This window comes from Pipistrellus hanaki (genome assembly GCF_964339955.1).
Source record: "Pipistrellus hanaki genome assembly, chromosome: 4".
In the NCBI taxonomy this organism is placed as follows: domain Eukaryota; kingdom Metazoa; phylum Chordata; class Mammalia; order Chiroptera; family Vespertilionidae; genus Pipistrellus; species Pipistrellus hanaki.
In genome coordinates this window covers 45,977,509-45,989,772 of record NC_140506.1, presented here as the reverse complement: position 1 = coordinate 45,989,772, position 12,264 = coordinate 45,977,509, and positions in this window count along the sequence as shown.

The window sequence follows — 12,264 nt, the reverse complement described above, 5'->3', positions numbered from 1 at the left end:
TTACAGCTTTGCTCCTTTGTACCTTATTTGTGTTGTATATAAATATACTCTAACTATATTTCTATATGCAAAAGGCCTCTTATGTGCATATTGTTTTATGTCATTGCCTTTTGAAATCAGTTATGAAAATAAAAGGGGAAATATGCTTTTTTTTATAATTGCATGATTATTATTGATCTTTGGTTTTGTTTTGTTTTTTATGTGGATTCAAATTGCTATCTGGTGTCACTTGCTTTCAACCTGAAGAATATCCTTAAGCATTTCTTGTAAGATGCAGATCTGCTAGCAACAAATTCATTATTTTTGTTTATTTAGGGAGGTATTTATTTTACTTTTATTTTTGAAATATAGCTTTGCTGAATATAGGATTAGTGGTTGACAGTTTTTTCTTTGGATACTTGAAATATCTTTTCCCCATGCCTTTTTGCCTTATTTTTCTGCAAAGTAGTCAGCTGTTAATCTTACTGAGATTCTCTTATAAATGAAGTTCATTTCTCCCTGCATTCAAGATTTTCTCCTTGTCTATGATTTTTAGTATTTTTAACATGATTCTTGGTCTTTTTAAATTTATCCTAATTGGAATTCATTAAGCTTCTTGATATGTAAATTATTGTTCCTCAGATTTGCCGAATTTCATTAATTATTTCTTTGAATATATTTCGTTTCCTTCTCTTCTCCTCTCCTTATGGTATTCCTATTACATGATTACATGTATTTTTTTAATGATGTTTCACATACTCTGTGGCTCTGTTCATTTTTATTTATTATTTTTACTCTCTGTTCTTAGATTTGCATAATCTCTATCTACAAGTTTATTAAATTTTTATCCTGCTAGTTAAAATCAACTGTAAGCCCCTCTAATTAATTGTTTTTTCAGTTATTATACTCAATTCCATATTTGCAATTGATCCTTTTGTATAATTTCTTTTTTATATTCTCTATATGATGTGACATTGTAGTTATACCCCCCTTTACTTCTTTAATTATACTTTTCTTTAATTTGTAAACATATCATAACATCTACTTTGAAATCTTTTACTTGTAGACCCTATATCTACTCACTCTCTCATGCCTACATCCCCATCTCTCATGTATGAGTTATATATTCCTGTTTCTTTGAAGAATTCATAATTTTTTGTTGGAAACTGGATATTTTTGATATTGCAGCAGCTCTGGGTGCTGATCTTCCTGCTGCAAGATTTATAATTGTTTGCTTGTTTGTTTAGTGAATGTCTTTTTTTTATTTTAGTAAAGTCTACTTCCCTACCCTGTATCCCCTATTCTCCCTAATGTAGGAATCCTCTGATGTTGCTCCCCAGGGAGGTACAACTTTAGGTATGCCCTCCATCACTATGGGATGACAGTGGTACTTGTAGAGCTTTCACTCTTTCTCTAACTGCATCTAGCTTCTATTATTATATATTTGTAAGTCCTCACCTGAGGATATTTTCCCATTGATTTTTAGATAGAGCAGAAGGGAGAGGGAGAGACAGAGAGAAACATTGATATGAGAGAGACACATTGATTGGTTGCCTCTCACAGGAGCCCTGACCAGGGATGGAGCCTGCAACCAAGGTACCTGCCCTTGACCAGAATCAAACCCTAACCCTTCAGTCCACAGGCTGATGCTCTATCCACTGAGCCAAAATGGCTAAGGCTGCCACCAGCTTTTAAACTCTACTAATTGCCCATTGATTGCTCTATTGCTTTCAACATTACATGAGACATAAAATCACAAATTAATCCAATCAAATTATGGTTCCTTCCTTTGAGGGAATAATTTTTGAAGTTATTGTTTCATATTTGTAATCCCTAGGAGGGCTCCCCACAGCTGTCTTATTCCCAGGGTTCTCTTCGACAAATTAGCCAGCCTCCAGTCTATCTGTATATCTGATTCTGACTACATTTTCATTAGATCCATAATCCTCCTCCACATTGCCTTTCATCATGATCTCCAATGTGTGTTTTTTAATTTGTTTTTAAAAAATATATATTTTATTGATTTTTTACAGAGAGGAAGGGAGAGAGATAGAGAGTTAGAAACATCGATGAAAGAGTCATCGATCAGCTGCCTCTTGCACGCTCCCCTACTGGGGATGTGCCCACAACCAAGGTACATGCCCTTGACTGGAATCGAACCCAGGACCCTTCAGTCCGCAGGCCGACGCTCTATCCACTGAGCCAAACCGGTTTTGGCAACCATGACCTCCAATGTTTTTGAGAGCAACTTTAATTTAAAACTTCCCCATACTTTGTTGCCAATCAAGTCAGGTCCTTTAGGAACAGCATAGGAGGCGTTTGTTTTATGGCCTGTTTCTCTCTCAGGCAAAATCTCTGAGCCCAAGCTCTGGAGCTAGGAGGAGGGACAATGGCCCGCTGTTCTCTGAGTGACGCTCAGCTCCAGTAGTTGAGCACATGGTGGAGGGGTGCAGCAGCAGCTGGTTGTCTTTTTGGCTTGTTTTTCTATCTTAGGGACCACTGCTTTCTGAAGAGGAAGTAGGGCTGTGAGAGCTTCAGGATTCTTGCTGCACTATACACAAATAGAATATGCTTTCCATGATGAGTTTGAGGGGTAAGAGGTAGCTCCCACATTATCATGGCACTTACCCCAAGACATAGTCTCTCCAGGTGGCTGGGAACAGGGGTAGAAATGCTGAAATCTTGTTCCTCCCGGGGCAAAGGATTCTAGCTAGAGCTAAAGGGAGAGCGGGGCATGCATTCTTGTCTGCAGCAGTCTTACTTCAAATACTACCAATTCACCCTTGCTATTGAAATTTAATAGATTTTCCTGATTATTTAAAAATCTACTGTTTGCCATTAGAACCCATTCAAGAGGCTTAACATGATTATGCTGCTTTTATAATTTTTGCTAGTTTTCCTAAGGCCTGGGTCAGCAGAACTACTCATGCTGTAATGCTAAGTCATTCTCCTGTTGTTTTAATCCATTAATTTTTGAGCTGGTTTGTAGAAAAACTGATAGATATTTAACATAGAGAAATTACAGGATTAGAGGGGTAAGTGGGTGATATTGGCACAGCAGGGGGAAGTGAAGTTAGAGAGCGGGCAGGTTTTGAGATCCAACGTAGCATAGGCTTTAAAGAACAGGAATATTTTTACCTTTATTTATTTTTTTATTCTTTTGAATTAGGTCCACTGAGAAGGGAAGTGAACCATGTATCTGATGTGTTTTTTTCTGACCATAGAAACTGTGTTGAGGGCATATAACATTTGGTGTCTGAATTTGTGGTAGTCATAGCAGTATTTCCTGTTGTGTTATGTTCTTCAAAGCAGAGGTTATGGGTAATAATTTGGGTTATTTCTGGCTTAGGATTTCTCCAAGCAGGTATAATGTAAAACATATGTCCAAAGATCTTTTTTAGGATATTTAATTTAAAATTTGACTTAAATCAGGCCCTAGCCGGTTTGGCTCAGTGGACAGAGAGTCAACCTGCGGACTTAAGGATCCGGGTTCAGTTTGATTAAAGGTACATGCCAGGGTTGCCCCCTCAGTTGGGGGCGGGGTGGGCATTCAGGAAGCAGCCAATGATTCTTATCATTGATGTTTCTATCTCTCTCTCTCTCCCTTCTTCTCTGAAATCAATTTTAAAAATAATAATAATAGCCCTAGAGTCAGCCTGTAGACTAAAGGGTTCCAGGTTTGATTCTGGTCAGAGGCGTATGCCAGGGTTATGGGCTCGATCCCCAGTAAGGGGCGTGCAGGAGGCAGCCAACCAATGATTCTCTCATCATTGATGTTTCTCTCTCTCTCCCTCCCTTCCTCTCCTAATTCCTCTCTAAAATAAATAAAAATATATATCTAAAAAATAAAAATTGACTTAAATCAGGAAGCTTGGGATATACTTTGTTTTAAAGATGTATTTATGAACAGAAAGAAAGTTGAGAAGTCATTGCACTCAAGGTTCCAATCAGGTAAAAATGACAACTGTAAGGGAAGACAGTGAACAAGTGATCTGAAATAAGAGGAGTTGGTTGCAAATTAATTAATTTCTTTTGACAACAAAACCAGATTTTGATTACAAGAGTGTATATATGAGAGTCAGAACAAAATGTTGAAAAGGAGATGCTCAGAGAACTAAGAAATTTTTGTGTTAAGTGTGTTATCCATATTGAAGCCTTTTAGGATGATGGCTAAAATTTGAATAAAGAAGGAAAACAACTATGTTACAATATGTTAAGTGAATGAAGAGAAAGACAAGCGTGTCAGCAGATGGCAGCAACAGGGGATAGATTCTAAATTTCCATTGGCAGGAGCTTCAAAATAATAGCTTGTTTTAACTATTCATTGTTATAGTATTGATTTAGTATTTTTTTAAGCATTAAAATAATATACTTCTGTATTTTTAACATAACTTCCTATTAATAATTATCACAACAGCATATATAATATCTTATTTTTATAAAATTATAAATCAAACCAGAGTAATATAGGCAAATATGGTTAGTAGTGATAATCTCTGTATATTGATTTTTTTTCTTTCACTTTAATATAGTGTTTAAAATATAATGAGCACATATTATTTTGAAGTTCAGCAAAGAAGCAATAAAGCCCATATTTTTTGGAAAACAAAATGTAATCAACTCTAAACTTTCATCATTCATTTTATCCATAGACAGTACAAGTTATAATTAGAAGCCATCTATAAACCTCTATGTAAATGCACAAAAAGAAAATAGAAAAAGGAATTTCAGGAAGCTTATATATCAATCTCCAGAAATTTCAGATATATATTAATCCAAAATTAATAAATTTCAGCATCATTTTTGAAAATGAGCTTTGCTTTTCAAAAAACTTGAATATATATATATATATATATATATATATATATATATATTCATAATTTCCTCTACTTGCAACTAAATGTATTTTCTAAATTACAGTCATGTCATTTGAAAGTCTCTGCAATATGGGGAAAATCAAATAAAATTACTCAGGTTATTTTGTGTCTGTCAATAAATATGGAGAAAACAAATAACCTAAAAAAATGTTATATTCCAAATTCAGGTAAAGGAAATTAAGGTACATATTAAGGGAAGAGATTACACAGAAAAGAGGTCACAAATTCTAGCAATACTAAAACTAGGAATGGTAGTTACAAATATGTGAGTTTCCAAAAAGAAAATTTGGGATGGGAGGCCTAGGGAAGTCAAGTAAGCAGATATTAGAAGGTTTTGTTGTTTCATTCCTAATGCCTTCTTCAAGGATTTGGAAGGAGAAGAAAGGCTTGCTAATCATAGGAATTTCATCTGAGTTTTTTCTCAGATATAAAGACCATGTATGTCAACCATCTCTTGATGCCAAAATGAGATGGGTGCTACCAACTCATGCAATTAAAGTGGTCAAACACATGTCAGCACTTTCCCTGAGACTTATTCTCCTCTTCAACAATTGTCCATCAGAATCCCTTCTGGCATTTCTACTTTTTGTGGGTCATCACTATCTAAATGGTTTGGGAGCTAACTAGCTGAAGGACCATTTACTCATCTCCTGAAGTCTTTGAAAGGGTGTTAAATTTTTATCTTGTGTTTATTTCAATAAACTCTCCCTTATCCATCTTTACATGTCACTTCCCTCTATTCAGCACTGTTGGGATCTAGTTCATTAGTAGTTTTCAATTCTGACCAGCATGCATTAGCTAGGTTTTGCAGTTACTTGAAGGTGTTCCTCTTCTTTATCTGCCTCAGCACATCCCTTGCCAGTTAGGTAATGACATAATCTAGTTATTAGCTTAGTGGCCAGGAATAAATGTGGAGGCAGACATCTAAGACACTCGTTGCCTTGCTGAAGAGAGATTGTTAAGGGAAGAGGCACTAGCCATATATATATATATATATATATATATATATATATATATATATATATACATATATATATATATATATATATATATATATATATATATATATATATATATATAATGTAGTAGGCCTGCCAGCATGGCTCAATGGTTGAACATTGACCTACGAATCAGGAGGTTATGATTCATTTCCTGTTCAGGGCACATGCCTGGGTTGCAAACTCAATTCCCAGTGTGGGGCATGTAGCTGATCTATGATTCTATTGTTAGTGTTTCTATCTCTCTCTACCTTTCCCTTCCTATCTGAAATCAATTATATATATAGAATAGTAGGCCACTTCTCCTAACTCAGAGGGCTTAGGAAAATCTGAGGATTCAAGATTTTCCAATTTATTTACCACATGTACTCCTCTAATATCTCAAGTTCCCAATCAGAGAGCCCTGTCCTTGAAATAGCATATCCATTTGGCTTGAGAATTTAACCCTCTCTGAAACTTTATTACTCTTATCACTAAGCCCTGTGCCTGCCCTCTAGCTTTCTGTGCTACTTTACGTGTAGGAGACAAGCTTGTCTTTGATGATTAAAAGCTGGTCTTATATCCCTGCTATCCATGATTTAATTATCTCCATTATATTTGGGGATAGTTTGATGACAGCAGTGTCTATATAAATCTAGGACTACATTGGGCAGCCCGTTTTGCTTCTAATAAGTACTTTATCATAGGTATCCACAGATAATGATTAAGTATCTGATTGGCCAGTGCTTTCCTTTGATTATATTATATGTGTATATGTGTCCCATTTACCAGTGGGAATAGAGCCATTAATACATTTACTCTTATTAGACCAGAGACCAATCCCAGATATCTTTTAAAGCCAATTTTTAAATATTTTTTATTAATTTTTCACAGAGAGGGATAGAGAGTTTGAAACATCGATGAGAGAGAATCATTGATCAGCTGCCTCCTGCACACCCCCCACTGGGGACGTGCCAACAACCAAGGTACATGTCCTTGCCCAGAATCGAAGCCGGGACCCTTCAGTCCGCAGGCCAACGCTCTATCCACTGAGCCAAATCGGTCCAGGCTTAAAGCCAATTTTAAGGACTCATTCCTAAGGTCCTATTCCTCTGGAAGATTAGTGTCCAATAGAAATATAATGTGAGCCACAGATACAAGCCAGCTCTATATGGTTAAAGTATTTAATATTGAAGATGTGGAAAAAAATGAAGTCAATTTTAATAATTTAAGCAAATCTTTTCAAAATATATTATCAAAATATCATTTTTACATGTAGTCAATATAAAATGATTTTATTTACTTGCTATTATCTTTGAAATACCCTCTGTATCATTTTATAGATATAGAACATTTCCATTGTGACTAATCACATTTCAAGATGCTCTAGCACATATCTAGAACAGCTTCCATTAAATTAGAGAAGCAAGACCCCATAAATAATATAGAGCAAAGGGTTTTATGTAGGGACTAGACCTTATAGAATTATGGAAATTAGAACAGGCATCTCGGCAATGCATATGATGTCAAACGTGAAGCCTTTAACCCTAGCTGGTTTGGCTCCATGGATAGAGCATCAGTCTGCAGACTGAAGGGTCCCGGGTTCGATTCCAATCAAGGAAATATATCTTGTTTGCAGGCTCGATCATTGGCCCTGGTTGGGGCACATGCAGGGGGCAAACAATCGATGTGTCTCTTCTCATATTGATGTTTCTCTGTGTCTCTCCCCTTCCTTTCCACTCTCTCTAGAAACCAATGGAAAAATATCCTTGGGAGAGGATTAACCAAAAAAACAACATAAAGCCTTTAGCTATTCGCCATTCCCTACCAGTCAGCCCAGCAGCATGCAATAGCCAGGATAAGGAACCCACTTTGATAAACTGGAACCAACGTCATTCTCTTTGTTTCCACCTGCTACAGGGAAAACATGCAGCTCTTTACCACAGACCTTCTGCCCTCACCTGAGCCAGGACTGAATGGAGATGAAAATAGGATCCCCGAGTCATTGAAGTGAGACTGCAGAACAGTGAGTACAAGAGATGCCACAGTGCATCATATTCTACACTTACTCTTCTGAGCACAAAGAAATGTAGCTGCTACCTCACGTCTGCCTTCCAAATACACGCACATTTCTCTTGTGGCCAATATGACTCCAGAACCATACAGTACAGAACATTTTGGAAAATTTCTGCCTGGGTAAAGTGACAGAGAAATAAATAACTATGACTAGATTACATCAAAATTATAAATAAACTACACATCGAGAAGGAAAATTTATATGAAGTATCACAGAAGAGATTAATATTCATAAGTTGTAAAGGACTCTGACTAGTTACAAAGCCTTTCAATCATCAATGAGTAGAATGAACAATGATCATTCTCAAGAGACAAAAGAAAACCAATGAAAGATCACAAAACAGTCTCATTTCTAAGAAATAAATGAAAATATAAGCTAACAATTTTGTCTTTTTTATAGTGAGGGTGTTGTAAACATGCTGTAATACATTGCTAAGTGGTGTAAAACTGGTGTAATTTAGAGAAATATAATTTTTTAAAGTGTTCTCTTTTAAAAAAATTTTCAATCACAGTTTACATTCAATATTATTTTGTATTAGTTTCAGATGTACAGCATAGTGGTTAGAAAATTATATTAGGATGCCTTATTTCTCCACTTGAAAAATATGTGGGAAGGAAATATTGTGTATGTGTGGCTATTGCTATGTCATTTTTAATTCATGTATTATACTTTCCTCTCTTCAATTTTTTTGAAATTTGCATGTGCTGTTCACAAAATTCTAAAAAATAATCAACATCATTAAAATGTTTATATTAATGTTTATATTATATTAATAGCATCATTTTCTCAACCAGGTAAGTACCATCTATTGTTAACATTTGTTTTTAAGCAGTTGATCATGGGAAATGCTTTAATGGATTCTCTCAGTACTTTTACAATAATTTACATATCTGTTTTTATTTTATAAAAACTCCTTTCTCTACATTCTTGGTTATTGAGTTGTTAGTCCTTTTCATTTTAGCCTTGTGGATGTGTAGTATAGTTCACAAGTGTAAATTTGCACTTTGCTGAGAAGTAATTAAGTTGGTTACCTTTTCATGTGCATACTGGTGATTCACATATTCTCTTGTGAAGCATTTTTCAAGTATTTTGTCTATTTTTGTAGAGTTGTCTTTCCTTATCGTGAGAGTTCTTTATATATTGGATACAAGTCTCATCTCATGTATGTGTATTTCATGTATATATGTCTCATGTATATAGCAGGTTCCTTATTCTAGGTATTGCATGCTGGGGTGAATGAAAGCTAATGGCTAATAGCTGTAACTTGAATTTTTATTTTCTATTTTTTAAATGAAAATAAGATCTTGAATTTAATGCAGTTCAGTTTATCAAGATTTTCCTTTAGGGTTAAATGCTTTTCATGGTTAGTGTCCTATTTAAGAAATCTTTGCCTACTCCAAGGTTATGAAGATGTGTTGTCTTATAGAAGCTTTGCCATTTGACTTTTTACATTTAGGTCTGTAATCCATCTGATTTACTTTTTATGTGAGGTTTTTATGTTTGTTTATTTATTATTATATTATTTTTTCTAAATGGATAACCTTGATTTAAACACCATTTATTTTGAAGACCCTGTTTCATTGCAGTAGTAATGTGGCCTTAACTTGGATTATTATGTATGTGTGGATCTTAAATTAAACACTTTCTTCAATCCCATGAGGGTCTTTGACCATTTTGCATCTGTATCACATTGTTTTAACTATTGTAGCCAATTAATCTTTAAATATAATATGTATTCTTTAACTCACTTTATTTTTCAATTTTTTAATGAGCTCTAATTGACAAATAACTTATTAATTTCAGGTATAAAACAATGATTTAATATATCTATACTAATAAAAGGGTAATATGCTAATTAGACCAGGTAAAACCGGCCATATTCTGGACATCCGGCTTACTTCCAGACAAAGCCATGGTGGTGGGGGCTGAGGCAGAGGCAGTTAGGGGCAATCAGGCTGGCAGGGGAGGAAAGTTGGGGGTGAGATCAGGCTGGCAGGGGAGGGCAACTGGGGGCAAGATCAGGCTAGCAGGGCAGTTAGGGGCAATCAGGCAGGCAGGCAGATATGCAGTTAGGAGCCCGAGGTCCCAGATTGCGAGAGGGATGTCTGACTTCTGTCAGACATCCCCCAAAGTGTCTCTGATTAGAGAGGATGCAGGCTGGCTGAGGTACCTCCCTCCCCCGCCCCCGCACAAATTTTGTGCACCAGGCCACTAGTTGTTACTAATGCTGAAATGAACATTGAGCACAGATACCTTTTTGAGTTAGTGCTTTATTTTCTTTGGATAAATACCCAAAAGTGGAATTGCTGGTTAATATGGTAGTTTTATTTTAAATTTTTCACCAGACTCTGTACTGTTTCCTATAGTGGCTCCACCAATTTGCAATCCAATCAACAGCGAGCAGTTTTCTCCTTTCTCCACATCCTTGCCATCACTTATTTCTTGTCATTTTGCTGATAGCCATTTTAATGGATGTGAGGTGATATCTCATTGTGGTTTTGATTTGCATTTCCCTGATGACTAGAGATGTTGAGCACCTTTGCATGTACCCATTGGTCATCTGTGTATTCAGATTCTCACCCATTTTAAATCAGATTGTTTGTTGTTTTGCTCTTGAGTTGTTTGAGTTCTTTGTTTTGGATATTAACCCGTTATCAGATACATGATTTGCAAATATTTCCTCCAATTCAGTAGGTTGCCTTTTCATGTTGTTGATGGTTTCCTTTGCTGTGTAGAAGTTTTTAGTTTCATGTAGTTCACATGTTTTGCTCTTTCTTTGCTTCCTTTTGTTTCTATGTCAAAACCAAAAACTCATCAGCAAAATGAGCTTACCACCTATGTTTTCTTCTAGGATTTCATGGCTTTTGGTCTTATGTTTAAGTTTTTAATCCATTTTTAGTTGAATTTTGGGTATAGTGTAAAGTTACAATTATTTCTGACATTTAATGGGCTAATTCCTTCATTTAATATTTAAATTTTTATAGAAATATAAATATTTGTCCATTTTTATCATTACTTTAGTGATTGCTCATTATTTCCTTATGTGTAAAACTCCAATTAAAAATATGTACAATTGTATAAAAATAACTGACTTCACTATATATGACAAGACTGAGAGAAGAGGTGGAAATAATTATTTTCAGTATATAAATCGTGTGGTCTTATATATGAGTAAATGGTATAAATACAGTGAATATACAAATAGAGTAAGTGATTTTTAAGAAACACAAAAGCACACAGAAATGCAAAGTCAAGAGTGCAGAGGAGCATTCTGTACTATTTTGACCCCCCACACTAATGTGTTCACACCCTTGCCTCTACAGTTTATCACTCTGCCAAGATATTTTATCGTGTCCCAAATGTGGGTTTATCTCACTCACAAGATAATCTTGATATAGACATTCTAGTTATCAAATGTCTTCAACAAAGAACAATCTTGTTAATAGCACTTTCTGTCACTTCCAATCCATCTTATATCTAAAGACCAGCTTTCTCTCTCCCTCTTAAAAAAAAATTTCCTTCGTCAAACAGATGGTGATTAGTGTGAATAGAAGTCTTTAAAAAAAAACTTAGTTGGTAAAGCTTTCTAAACTTTTTCCTGTTATTTTTTCCTCAAAAAAAGAAAAAGAAAAGATTTGCTTGACAGAAGATTTATTCCAACAGCCAATGTCTTTCTCACTTAGAAGCACATAGAGGCCTATTTTTACAGCTTTTTATTTTTGAGCGGCCATAGCCTTTATATCAGACTAATATGAAAAAGTAGTGATTTTCAAACCTCCTTCTCTATATAAACTTAAATGCTGCTTACTATCATCACTTCCATGTGCTTTCTACCTGAAATGAAAAGGTACATCCTAACCTTGTTCATAGAAGGGAAAGACCTATGTTTAGTATCAAAAGAACTTAAAATTTGATCTTTTGGGTAATCCAAAAGACAAACTACAGTTCTACAAGAAATACTTCCTCAGATAAGTTTACTTACTGTCAGGATAAATGGTGCATTTGAAGGAAAGGGTAATAGCAGGTGTGAGCGTGGAAACTGTGAGTTTGATTCTGTGTCAGGGATCGCAGGGAAGGTCTGCAGTGAGTACACAGCAGAGGCAATCAGTTCAAGTTCAGACAGAGAGCAGAATAGAGAAACACAAAAGAAAACACTCTAATAAGTAGAGACTTTCAAGAAAGCACTGTTCATGACATGACCAACACATCTGCTGGGTCTATTCTGTTTGGAGGAAGAGCCCATGATGCTGACACTCACAGATGCTTCCTACTTTGTGCTCCTGAAGATCTTTAAACACATATGTGCTGGCTCATTTATCTTTGCGCTGTTTGTTTATGGTCAGCTAGAAAAATC